Below are 14,110 nucleotides of genomic sequence, written 5' to 3'. Positions count from 1 at the left end.
CAATTAGCTGTATTCAAATGTTCCTTTCATGATTTGCACAGGCAGAAAATGGTTTAGTAGATTAACAAAAAGGATCAGATATCCCTCTGGATAAAAGAAGTGCTTACCATTTCTAACATAGATGGAAATCTTCACACTACAAACTGTCCCTGAGGCAGGGTCAGGAAGGGATATAACCTTGAGGCATCCTCTTAGCATTTGTTTGCCACCATTCTGAGAAGAACTTGACTATTCACCTTCTTGCCTAGTTCATGGTAGCACTTTGCATTACTATAGCTTCTTTCAGCTCACAGTCTCAGACCTTCCCCTGAAACATCAGAGGTGGACCAGATACTTAGTAGGTGAGTGTGATCTGTTCCCATCTGGCAAACTCTTCCTGTTGAATGTAGTTCTCAATAAAATCCATTTGAGTTTCCTGGCACGAGGCAGTCTGTGCCTTCCCTTAAAGTGTTGTCAATAGTGACCAATTAATATTCCCAGGATTCACAAAAATACACTTGAGGGGAGTTCCCAGGGAGGCACAGGACTGGCTCTAGTCTCAGATTGACACAGCAAACTTGGACATAAGGCTTGATGCTGAAGTACGAGGATTACAGTGGCAGCCACAGCCAGCATTCCACCTGCAGCATTCAAGGCTTTCTCCTAAGGCAAAGGAAGGGGCTGATAAGTATCTGGCATTTTGCAAGTCAGGTTATTATTTCACTGGCCTTTCCAGAAGGCACAAGTGTCTGTCTGTCTGCAGCAGCAGCAGAGCCTGCCATGGGCTGTTCCGTGGGTTAGTCTCTGCCTGTTTGGGGGTCTGGGAGAGTATCTGCTGCTGTGAGGGTGGAGGCAGAGAGCAGGTCCAGGGTGGCTGTTTGCAAATGCTTGGTCAACCCTCAGAGCTCCGTGTGTCATATTAAACATGGCACTTCACTGAAATTAACACTGGTTTCTTAAACAGGCATGGCATCAGCCATCAGGCTGCCCTGGGGTGGCAGGAGGTGGCTGTGATCTAGCTATTGCATCGACTGTCACATAATACAAAAGGTGCCTCAGATGGCCCCAATTCTGCAAATATTTGAACTGGTATTGCACAAAGCATATGCTGACGCTTTAAGCCTGCAGTCAAGGAGTTTAAGCAGAGATGTGGAATCAAACAAGTGTTCAACAGATTTGTTATATGTCCTCCATTTGCTTCAGAGGGCCTGGCACGCAGTTTTGCAGAGCAATTTTAATGCCTCTTGCTTCATCTCTAAAGCTGGGGAATTATTCATCTGGGGAAAAACGCAAAACATTGCATGCAATAGGCAGGTTTCCCTGACTCTGGACAGGAGTGAGTCACAGGTCTGCCAGATCCAGTGTTTCTCTGAATGGAATGTGTGGGTGCTGGAGGCAGTGGGTGCTGGAGGTGGCTCTGCCACCACTCAGAACCCTTCAGGAAGGACTGGGTGGAAAAAGCTCCCTTCAGACATAAAATCACCTATGGAATCAAATATCAGAGCTACACTGAGACAAATCCTTTCCCATGTATGGCAGGGAATGGAGGCATGGTTTGCCTTTTCTTTTTCTTGACAAGACTCTCTCTAAGTCGAGATTTCCTCTGCAAACCAATGTGGAAACTTTAGTGCCTGACATTAAATATTCCTTTTTAAAGCTGTGCTCAACTGAAAAAAAATCAATTAGAGCCTTTTGAAAACGAAAGAAAAAAAAGTGTATTAGCTAAAGCAGTGACATTTCCTTTTGATAGAAAGCTGGTGTTTCCAAGAGTCTGAGAAAAAGGCTAATAGGCAGTAAGTAATGAAAGAACACAGGAACTGGTCCTTATGCAATACCTCTCCCATCTGTTCAGCACAAATCCATGTGAACTTTACCATTAAGCAATGGAATTTAGCTTCATCCCACCAAAAAAATCTCTTGGAGTACATGAGAAGAATTGTGTCCAGGCCACAAGCTTTCTATCTGTGCTAACAGGCACATTTCTCCACAATCAAGCTACATTCAGATGTAGAGGGTTTTTTTGGTCTACTGTAAAACTAGTCACCAGCCATAAATGTAGATCACAGAGCTTGAGGAAATCTTAGAGTTTGAGGAGGTACTAGAGCCTGCCCCCCAAACTCAGATTTGTCTCCAAGACCTGGGGAAAGAGCCACTTTGCAGCCCAGCTCTGGATCTCAGGTTGTCCTTCATCCTTCCCTCTCTTTTCTCTGTGTTCCTATTCTGTTCCTTTTTACCCTCCTCCTTGCTCTCCTTTTACTTACCTGCTGATATTTTTTTCTGTAGCATCTTAAACTTTCACTATTTCATACTGCAAATACTAAAACATGTATTTCTAAAAGTCAAAGTTAACAATTTCTTAACCCAAAAAGCATTGCATCTAACAAAGGAGGAACGCTGTATTAGAACAGAGTTTTCCTGGACAAGACTGACTAGATGCAAAAATGGAATCTCTTGTTTTGGTGCCATAGGTGATGTTTTGATTACCCTTGTTATGTGCAAATAGAGAAAGTGCAAAGCACAGCATCCATGGGTAGTGTGTCACAGATGGGGGTGAAGCTCACAAAGCGAAGCCACTTCTTGAACTAAGTGGGCTCCACACTCCACTTGGATGCAAATAAATGTTTGCATGTAGCCAGTGTCCTGCTGCTGGGGGAAGAGCTCAGGCACCAGCTGCCCTCCCGTCCCACAGACAGCGAGCAGATTCCTGGGGGCAGAGGGCTGACCACCAGCATCCTTCAAGCCTGGCAGCCACCTCTTTTTCAGCCACAGGCACAGCACTGGCACTTGTCTTTTCCAGTCAAACCTCTGCTGCTGCCCAGAAAATCAGACATTCAAAAATTGTTTGGTTGATTTAGTGCAGCAGTGTGTGCAAAACAGCAGCTTCTCCCAGGGCCATGACTTGTTATGAAACTTATGTGTGCATCCTCTTCACTTTGCATATGTAAAGAGGCTTTACAGTTAAGGTATGCTGAAGTGCAGAGGGGGTAAAGGCTTGTAACTGTGCAAGAGCCACTGTGACTTGAAGTGGGGGTATTGGTGAAGCCAAACTTTGGGTGAGAAAGGATGAAAACAAAGATTCAAGCTCTAACACACCTATCCCAGAGGTAGAAACAGGATTTATCCACACCCAGTAGAAAAGTGAGACCGGTCAGCTGTGAGGAACCAGAGAGAAATGCCCTGCCAGAGCCTTTCCTTGGCAATGCATCTGCTGCGCTTGCACAGAGCCCAGGGGATGGCTGGCTGCTGAGCCTCACAGCAAGCAACGCACAGCAAGCTCCAAGATCTCTGCCCACACTCTGAATGCCCGGGAGGCCGACACGTGTGTGCCAATAGCTGCTTTGAATAAGCAGACACCAAGAGGTTCATTCCTTTGGCTGTTTTGTTTGACCCAGTGGGTGTCACACAGAGCCTCAGTGTGCTGTGCTGTAAGATTGTGTATTACAAGATACTTCCAGTGCAGCATCTACCTTGTGAACTTGATCCGGCCAGCAGGATGCAGGGGCTCCCCGTGAGGATCACCATGGTTTGTCTCCTTGCAGAGCAGGTGCAGAAATTGGAGCCCAGAAAAGGTAGGAACCAGGCAAGGGCTCAGGATCACTTCTCTGCGCTGCCAACTGCAAGCAGAGTGGGGTCTCCCTGTGTTTTTTGAGGCTGCCTGACAAGGGACAACTCCCAGCTCATGAGTCTGTAGAGCAGGACTGTGCCTGTCCCAAGCAGCCAGAGCACTGCTGTGCCTGGAGTTAAGGAGTGGGGCAACACAGCCCTCAAGGAAGGGAAGGACTTCATCCCCTACTGCCTTCTGACTCAAAGCCTCTTGGAGGCACCACCAGGCCCCAGTCCTGGAGCCTCCCCTGCTCAGAAAGAGAGGGTTAAATTCCTGACTACAGCCATAGCAGGAATTCCTGAGCCTCATATGGTTGGTATTCCTACTGCGAAAGTCAGAGGGGTTCAGAAGTGCAGAAACATACCTTCTCCAAGTGGGGAGATTTTTTGTACCTTCTTAAAAGCAGAGACTTCTGCTGCTTGCAAAGCAAGCTAAAGAAGCTGCCTTCAACGGGCTTTCCTCCTCATCCATCAATGAGATCTCCAAACAAGCATTTGAAAACCTCTGGAGCTATATCAGGCAGTTCAGTTCCTTCAGGCAACACTGCTCTGGTTGTGAGTTCAGGCAACTTCTGTTTTGAATACCCAGTGGATTTTTTGTTTTCCTAATCATCTGTAGGGGAAACTCTAATTAGTCTCAATCAAGAGTAAAGAATCTGGTGCTTCATCCTCTGGCACTGCATGTTCCTTGATTGAAAAGAGACAAGCTGGTGTTTGTGTCTTTCCTCCATAAAGAACAAAAGCTTGAGTGGGATTTGAAACCAGGTGTGAAACAGGTTTTGCTGAGAAAGGCACTGGAAGTCAGAAAGCCATCCTGAACAGCTGAGGCCACCACGGAGGGAACTGAGGCAAAATGGTTGTGGCTTCAGCCTCCCTTCAGAAGGCAGCCATGACGTCACCTTCCTGGGTGTGCTTTCTGGTTTAGTTATAAAAAAGGATGGGGTGAAGCACTTTGCACAGATTTTTATCAGACTTCATTACAATGTGTGCTCTGAGCTTGAAAACTGAGGCATCCGTGCTTGCATGCACTGAAATTGCCGAACATTTTGCCATGTACTTTAGTGTGAAAAGCACCTCATACTGGTTCCTTTTCTTAAAAACTGGTCTTACAAAATGATGAACAGCCTCAAATTCCATTAAACTCAATGCACGCGCTCAGCTACTGGCAGGATTTGGTCCCTATACTTGTGTGTAGTTTGTGACTCTTTATAATTGGTGACATGTCAAATGTTATATTACCCCATTGGTCCTTCATCAGGAACACAAGAATTACTGCTCCTTTAAAGAAAATGTGGAAATTGCTACTTTTTTTTTTTCCATGTGCTGCTAACAGGTTTGGTACCAGAGTCATGGACTGGGGTGGATGGAAAGGGATCACTGCTGGTCTCTGCTTGAATCAAGTCCAGCGAGAGCAGGTTGCTCAGGGCCTTATCCAGCTGAGTTTTGAATGTCCCCAAGGATGGAGATCCCGCAGCCTTCCTGGGCACCTGTTCCAGTGCTCCACCACACTCACTATAGTCATTTTTTCCTGCTATCAGAGTCATAATCTCTTGTGTTCCAAATTGTCTCTATTGCCTTCCATCCTTCTGGTGTACGTCTGTCTGAAAGGTCTGGCTCTGTCTTCTCTAAATGCTCCCAACAAACAGAATTTGGGTCACATAAGAAAAAAAAAAAGAGATGGGCAGAGTTGCAGAATGCATATAAAGACTGAGACTTCAGATATTACAACTCCAGGGGAATTAGTTTGAGCTACTGATTCAGATAACCTTTAAGTGAGGAACCAAAGTGTACGAAACCCATGTTTGATCTGAGAGTCAAACATTACTCAGAGCCTTGCACAGATCAAAGAATTCAGACCAGATCTGTCACTAAGAAAAGCCAAAGGGAAACTCCTCTCCAAAAAACTTTCCAAATAAATTGTCCGATTTTCTTTTGAAAAAGCCTGTGAGTGCCCCAACGCTTTGTGGTGGTCACATCTGAGATGGCCCTTTGTCCTTCCAGGTGGATTTAATATGTGATGTTAAGTGCCGATTCCCTCAGGAATGCAAATCCCCTTAAAACTGGTTGGTGTATCGAGTCAAAGCCAAAGACAGAGTAAAAGGCTGCAATTCTATCAATGTGTTCAGACTTTGAGGTCAGCTCTGAACTTGGCTCAATGCACTGGTCACCTGATGGCAATGGCAGCAATGTGGGATCATGAGAGTAGCATCTGTGAAACAGTAAACCTTAAAGAACTGTAAGTGAGAGGTCTCTAGGGAACTGTACTCTCCAGTGTCTGAAGAGCTACACAAGTCTCTTCTGTTGAAGCTCATGCTTTTGGGTGCTAGTGTCACCTCGACAGAAAACTGTGCAATAGAAAGTTACAAAGAAAATATGTGTTGGGCATCTGGCCTAGGAATCCAACAAGACCTGTTAAGTGTACGTTTATCTCTAGACAGGCAGATAAAACCCATGCGAATGAGTTCAGAAACATTGCTGAATCAGGACTAGGGAGGGCATAAAGCTTTGCCAGCTCCCTACTTCAAAAAAAAGAATCAGTTCCATTTGAAAACTAGAGGATACGTCAGTCTAAAGCTACTTGGCGCTGGTGAGGCCCCACCTTGAACCCTGTGTTCAGTTTTGGGCCCCTCACTACAGGAAAGACATTGAGGTGCTGGAGAGAGTTCAGAGAAGGGCAATGAAGCTGGTGAGGGGTCTGGAGCACAAGTGTGATGAGAAGCGGCTGAGGAAACTGGGGCTGTTCAGCCTGGAGAAAAGGAGGCTGAGGGGAGACCTTATCGCTGTCTGCAGCTACCTGAAAGGAGGTTGTAGCATGGAGGGGGTTGGGCTCTTCTCCCAAGTAACAAGTGATAGGACAAGAGGAAATGGCCTCAAGTTGTGCATGGGGAGGTTTAGACTGGATATTAGGAAAAAATTCTTCATGGAAGGGGTTGTTGGGCATTGGAACAGGCTGCCTAGGGCAGTGGTTGAGTCACCATCCCTGGAGGTGTTTAAAAGGTGTATAGACCAGGTTCTTAGGGACATGGTTTAGTGCTCGAGTTAGGTTATGTTTGGACTCAGTGATCCTGAGGGTCTATTGCAACTGAAATTATTCTACAATTCTATGATTTTCCTTACAGGAGATAAAAAAATACATGCCACTAACCACATAGCCACCGGAGAAAAAATCAGTGCCCATTTCAGCAGCAGGGCTACAGTTCATCACTCAGTTTCAGTAACGACACCCCAGCAGCAGCAGTGTGGCCAGGAGAACTGCTGATATATAGAAATGGCATTGATTGCTTCACCACGGCATCACCATCACCATCACCTGCTCTTGCAGAACTGTCCCCCTATGCCAGACGCTGCGGACTGACTGTGACCAGCACGGTCAACACCAAACTCCCTTGCAGCCGCTCTGGGCTCCATTTGCTTCTCTGGGTTGTTCAGGTAGGAGTGACCATGTGGGGCTGCTTCACACCAGGGTCCTCCCTGGTCAGGATGCTCTGGCCTCTGAGGTGTCAGGTGGCCCAAATAGAGGTGCAGTATGAAAGCTGCACCATATGAAAGCTGGTGTAAACCAAAGCGCTGCTATACGTTTTGGGTTTTTTTACTTTGTCCTGAGAAGTATCTACTGCCATGTGTTGGCCTATTTTGATTCCTGTGGATGTGAATAGAAATATGACGCATGATAACTAATTAAGACTAGTTGCAGAACGGCTAAACTAAACAGTATTTTCCCTTGGGAGAACCATTAGTGTTTTGTGCCCTAGATAATTTATTTCCATATGCTTTCCCTTGGCTAGGAAACGCAAGTTCCTTGCTACATGTTCCCTGCTGGTTTTGGTCACTGAATTCTTGATGTTAGAGAAGTAGATAATGAAGTGTATCATATCCCGTTCACTCCTACAGTCTCCTGGTTCAGTGGGGGGTCTGAGCATTTCTTCCCGTCAGCAGTAATGATAATGGGTCTCACTTAATGAGCAGCCACTGAGATAAGCATGCACACAACAACAAATTAGCAACTACGCATGCAACCCTGGGAAGAGGAAGACCGTAGGACTCCAGGATCAATCCCAGAGGTCATTGATTTCTTGGTCCTTTAATGAAATGGATGATTACCGCCTAAGCACCAGTCCTGCGACTAGCTGATTCTGCTAAAGAGAGACTGTAAAGGAGGACCACACTTCCCAAAAGCAATTTGTGAAGTGTAACTGTAGACCATGGGATCAGGCTGACACAGCAGAGGGGACATGATCCAAGGAGGCTGAGAATAGCAACAAGGCCTCTGCCAAAGCTGGCTCTGGGGCACGTGGGGATAACTCCCTTATTCAGACAGAGCAACAGCAGGGATAAGGCTTATAAGGGATACCCATAATCAAGACCTGGTGAGCAAAGCTGGAGCCTTCCCGTTTGAGAAATGCCAAAGCTGGTTTCTCTGCAGCAGCAGCAGCCTCTGCCAGTGCATCGCAGCAGGAAAGAGCTGCTTGTCCTCTGCATCACCCTCCACAGCACTGGACTGCAGCCAGCCGTGTTGTGGGAAGTCAGGGCCGTGTAAGTTCTCTGCAGGTAACTAAATGTTGATTGTATCCAAAATGAGCTGCCAGCAGCCAAACGTGTGCTAAGCCTCACAAAGTGGGCACCAGGTCCCTCACAGAAGGGATGTGTCCGCTTGGCAGCACCAATGGCACAGCCAGCTCTGGCTGCCCACAGCCTCAGCAAAGAGGTGGACGGGTTCCCCTCCTGCCCCTACCAAGAGGTTCGTGTGCCCAGCAATAAGATGTATTAGTGGCAAAACTGGCCTTGTACTGCCCTCATGCCATTTTTCTCTGGTTGAAGAGAGGAATCCAGTTTCCAGGGCTGCTGATCCTCTGTAAAGTTCATTTAGCAGCTGGAGAGATTGCTGCAGCTTTACCGAAAACTAGCATTTTCTTCTGAAATGTGTTGCCTTTGGCTGGATTGATGTATTTATCAAGCAGTCACTTTCACCACTGCTTTCTTTGCACCATATATTACCATTGTCCTGCATACTGCAGCTCTCTGGTTTGTTTAATGTACAGTTTGTCTACAAACATGGTGCAAAGTTAATCTGATTGTATCTGGTCTGTTCTAATTACACGGAAGCACGGGTGCTCAGTGTTGGTGTTCTCAGAGATCAGAACAGGGATAAGAACTCCTGGCTTCTGCTTCCAGCCTTCCTTCTCTGTGTGATCACTACAGAGTAAATTGTGTAAATCAGATCTCTAGAATTAGAAGCCTGAATAAATGCAAGGTACCTAAATTAGTGGCTGAATGCGTTTCAGATTTTTTAATATATCAGATGCCCCTAAAAAAGTTCATTTTTATTAAGACAAAGAAACCAGTTAGGCTTTAAGCAATCTCCTAGCACTTATTAGTCACAAAGCCAGACTACGATTCCATACCAGGAATATACAATTTAAAGGAAGACTGTCAAGATAAAAATCCATACTTGGAGATATTTATTGACATGAACTTGTGTCATTATAATAGTCAGAGCTGAGGAATACTTCAGAAAGCAAACTCCACTAGATAAATGGCCAGTGCTCTTTGTTGTGAGATTTTATACAAGCAGTTTGCAGTTTTCTGAAACCAACTGATTACAGAAGAGCTAGACTGGCCTTTTACCAAGTTATGACCTAGGCAGAAATATCTAGCTCTTCTAAATGAGGGTAAGCGATGCTGAGCTCTTAGCTAAACCCAGGGTCCTGTAGACAGGAAGCATCTTGCATTTTTTTGGCAACTGAGGATAAAGAGCGTACAATGTTTTTGGCACTGGACAGGTTTGTGTCTGAGGGCAGATGAGAATGAGAGAGCCTGTAAGGAGAGCAATGAGCAGAGTTCTGTCCGGTGTAACAGGAAACCTCTTCATCAGGAGCCAAGGGAGATGAATTATGGGGTAGTGTAGCCTCCACTGTCACCACTCACTTGTTGCACCTAATGAATTACTGGAATTAGTCACATCAAAGACCTGAAAAAACATCCTGCTGCTCACCTGGGAAGAACTGCAGAACATCCGCACAAATGTATGCCTGGCCTTTGCCTGACAGAGCCAGTGTAGGTGCAAGCAAAGCAAAATCCATCTTCAGCTGTGCTAGGAAAGCAAGGTCTGAAATGTTTGTGTCCATCAAAATCAGACGGGATTTAGATTTTGGATAAACTGTAGGGACTAGGTAAGTAACTTGACATGTTCCGATTCCATGTGCACTTTCACTGCTTTTTAACAGAATTTAGGATGCTGTAAGAAATCACCATTTCAGAGATGTATTTGTTTCAAAGGCAGGTGTTATCTGTGGAAGGAGCCTATAGATCTGTGCAGCCTTAATCTAACACAACACATGCGCAAGGCAGTAGAAATGTCATTTTCTTCTGTAGCCCATTAGCACAATGCTACTGAAGAGTGTCATTAACTACTCTGTCCATTTTAGCCCTCTGGCTCTTCTTTTTTGCTTTTCTTTATTCAGCCATATCCAGACTCTCCAGTTGTTTTCTTGTGCTGTGCATATATATTGGCAGCTGTGCTGGGACAGAGGATACCCAGGCTGTTGTCACAGATAGGACAGGTATCTGCCACCCCAGAGGTGTGGTCGCCTACTGTGGGTCCAGAATAGCACGGTGGTCTAGTCAGGAGTCAGCTTGGTTTCAAGCCTACCTGAAGACAAGATGTATTTGAGATTAGAGTTTTGGCTGGGGAAACTGCCAGCCTTAACTAAAACCCTTCTCCGTAATGCTATAGCCTGGGACTGGCTCATACAGATCTCAAAGCATGAACTTTTCAACTCCTTCTGTTGGTTCCTGCTCTTGAACATTTCCAGTGTTGCAGCTGATGCTTCATTCATTTGGCAGCAAAGGTTTTTGTGAGTGGCATCCACACAGGCAGGATGCTTAACAGCCACACTGCACCATACGGGGGAAAGATCGTGCTTGGGACCTCAGGTGGGGGAACAAGTTTCTAGGCAGCATCCACACAAAAAAAGTAGCAAGGTAGCCCAGGAGGGACTTTGCCATAATTTTTCATTGGCTCTGCTGAAGGCTGGCCAAATAGCTGTGGGATTAGCCCCAGATTTGGGAGACTTGTGATCTGCTTTTTGCATAGATGTGATTTCGTACTCTTGTTGGCAGGTAGCCAAAATCAAGAATGGACCACAGCTGCCCATTTGGCAGTGCTCATCCATCTCCAGCTCACTGGACTGAGCGTTTCAAAGGAACACAGTGAGACTGAGGATCAGCTCTTCCCCATGTTATGTCTCCTTATGAAGGTCATTAATGAGGTTGGGCTTAATTTCCAAAGCTCTATGTTTTATGTCTCTTTTTAACATTTGCAGTTAGGAGAACTCTAAGTAATTTCTTTCCAGCATTAGTTTGCCACAACATCTGCCTTTGGCTGTAGACTCTCTGGTTTAATTAACCTGCCATGAGAATGAATTTCCTTTTACCCTTTTTTTAATTTCCCACTCTCTCATTTTATCAAATAGTCATTTGCGTCTCAGTTGCCACAGGGGGACTGTAAAACAGGGATAATGGTACAGTCCTTCCTATAAGGGGATAATATTGGAGTGAATAACCTCAGGGCCTGGCAAGCACCCAGATATTAACAATGGCAAGTGCTGTGGCAGCACTCATCTCTCTGCCGCTGACTTCAGACTGTGATCTTCCCCAGGCCCAGCATGTGTAAGTCACACCGCTGTTAGGTTACCACTGAATTTACTGAGGGAAGGCTGCTCATTTAAGCTCCCAGTCAGTCTGAAGTGCTGCTTCTCCTCTATCACCCCTTCCTTCCTTGCCTCTTCCCACATCTATTTTCCCAGGCGTCTCAGAAGCTAAAAAAACAGGTTTGTTTAAGGAAGTTTTCTAAAGAATAGAGGAACCAGCAGAGCTGCTTCCCAGAGAGCTCTGTGCTTGTCTGTAATGCAAAATGGCTGAGGAAGGCTGAGAAAAAAGTCATCTCTGGGCACCAAAACTCACCTCTGCCCTGTGTGGAGCCTCTAAATTCAGCTTAAGAGATTGCATTTGTTAATTATCATCCAGGAGAGATGAGCCATGGCAGGTTATTAAGCTATTCAAAACATTTTTTAGAACTCCCACACAGGATGAGAAGCACTCTGATTTATTCAGTGGAAAGAAGTGACAGTATGATTCTCCATTAGATGTGGGGGGTGTGATTTTGCATCCTTTTCCTATTGGAGTAGTCCCACCAATGTCAATGGGAGGATCATTTGCATAAGCAAGGAAGGCACAGCTGAGCCATAGCAGTTGTTGCCTGTAGCCTCTCGCCTAAATGTAAACAGGGTCATACCAGCCATCCTGATCATGTGCAGCAGCATGAACACAGTGGATCATCAACATAGACAGGATAACCTAGCACAGTACGGGTTTTTGTTACAAAACTCTGCAGCTGTCCAACATCAAAGAGCAGATAATATAAACTCTCCCCCAGCAGCAAATTCAGACTTGGGCAAGAATGGTTCTGACTCCCCTACAGGCTATAAGCAATAATGTTCCCTATATATGTCCGACATTTTCTCACCCTTTATGAGATGGTAAGGGTGGAAATCTTGTAGGAAGGCATCTCAAGCATGTGTCAGAAATTGAACCCAAAGCTATGCAGTCTGGAAGATTTAGTGCTCAGGGTACTGCCAGCACAACGTGAGGGGAAGTATTTGGCCCTGTGACACTTACGGCTTCCTGGTACTGGGAGTCTGACCTGCTTCCCTCTGGCTCTCAGAAGAATCTAATACAAAATGGTCCAGAAAGGAAAAGACAATTCTCTGTGGTGCCCTGAAGTCACAAGCCAGGCACTGAAATGTTTGGCATCGAGTTTCACATCATGAGATACTCAAAACTGTCAGAGCTGGACTTTCTTGGGTTGCTCTTCTTCGCCATTTTTTGGAGGGTTTTGCCTCTGAAGGTCAGAAATTGCTGGGGGCATCCTAAGGTGAGATTCCTATATAATCACAAGTCCAGAAACAGAAGCTTGAAGAAAAACACCAAATACCCTGACATTTATGATGAAGCCTGCAAATCAGATCCTTTGACTAGTTCCCCTTCCTCACCTACGCTTCTGCCTGCAGTGCAGCTATGAGAGCCCATGGGTGCATGTGTCACATGGGTTTTTTCCTGGCAAGCACCGCATTGTAAGCACTAGCAGTCAGTTTGGCATCTCAACATCAGTATTTGGTGATAAATAAAACTTATCTCTAAGAATTTTGGTGCTGTTACTTATGATTTATGTTCTGGTAACAGAGAGAAAAAAACAAGCCATTAGTCTTACATGTCCATGCAGCAGTTGTCATGCAGCAGGATCCTAAAAGAAAGCAGTGCACTGAGATGGGAGTATTGTTAGAAAGGGATGTAGACAGCCTGCATGGGATCATAAACATTTTTTTCCTCTTTTACTGTCCCTGCTCCTGCTGCAGCCCCTGGGAAAACCCAGCAGCCAAATACCAGGGGTCTTGAAATACCAGATTTACTTAAAGGGATGGTCCCCCAGGAAACTGGCTACGCAAACACCATTTCTCATGGCTGCCGCCAGAGCATTCTCTGGTTTGTAACAAAATTTGTATGTCCGCGGTGCTGTTTGTATTAGTGAGGGCCCTGGCTGAGCACTAACTCACCGGATTCCCACTGCCCTGGGACAGGGGAAGGGACATGTCGTGATCCATGTGTCACACTCAGGCAACAGAGGCACAGAGCAAGGCAGGTTGAGATCTGTTGAGATCAACAGATTTATGAAAGGGATTAACGTGATTTGGCAACTCTAACACCACAAAACTGTCGGCAGTTTGCCTACAGAGGAAATTACATCGTAGTAAAAAGAACCATAACAACGTAGTTCTTAGTGTAGACATTCCTGTTTCAAAGCAAGACTTACACTGGTTATAACCATCCAAACTCCTGCATGCATTCTCAAGGTAGGGTCAAAAAGGTAAAATGCCCAGAGCTTTCAGCTTGATCCTTTCAAGCAGTGTGTTCAGGCTCATTCATACAGAAGAACCACTTACCCCTTTTAAAAAAGAAAATCCACTAAACCCCATTTTGGGTAGTATTAATTTAGTGGTTTGCATTCACAAACAAACAAAAAATTAGGCTAAACTTCGAACAGTGACTTGTTACTGTGACTTTCTTTGCTTGTTTGCATGCTTGCATGCTGGTGAATGTCTGTGTATTGTTCCGTAGACTAATTCATGATATTGTACAGATCCCCAGCTGGTCTCTAGGCTGCAGGTTGTGGAGCTGCACTTTGGTAGTTAGATAGGGCTGCTTTTCCTTAGAAGTGAAAATGGCCCCAGCTGGAGGAAACACTAACAAGAAGCCATTTCTCTTTTGCTCAAGCCCTATAAATAAATACCATATAAACAAATGAGTATTTTCAGAGGAACTGGATATATTCTTGGAAGAAAAATTATCCCCAGGATGATGGCAGGCAGGAAATCCCTGAGCCACAAATCTCGAGATGCTGGGAAATATTTGGGAGAACAAGTACTGTTCGCTTGGCCTTTCTTATGTCAGCTCCTGGCAGATGGTCACTGGG

Source organism: Columba livia, chromosome 3, assembly GCF_036013475.1.
Source record: "Columba livia isolate bColLiv1 breed racing homer chromosome 3, bColLiv1.pat.W.v2, whole genome shotgun sequence".
Lineage (NCBI taxonomy): Eukaryota > Metazoa > Chordata > Aves > Columbiformes > Columbidae > Columba > Columba livia.
The sequence above is the reverse complement of the archived record's forward strand: the minus strand, read 5'-3'. Positions refer to the sequence as shown.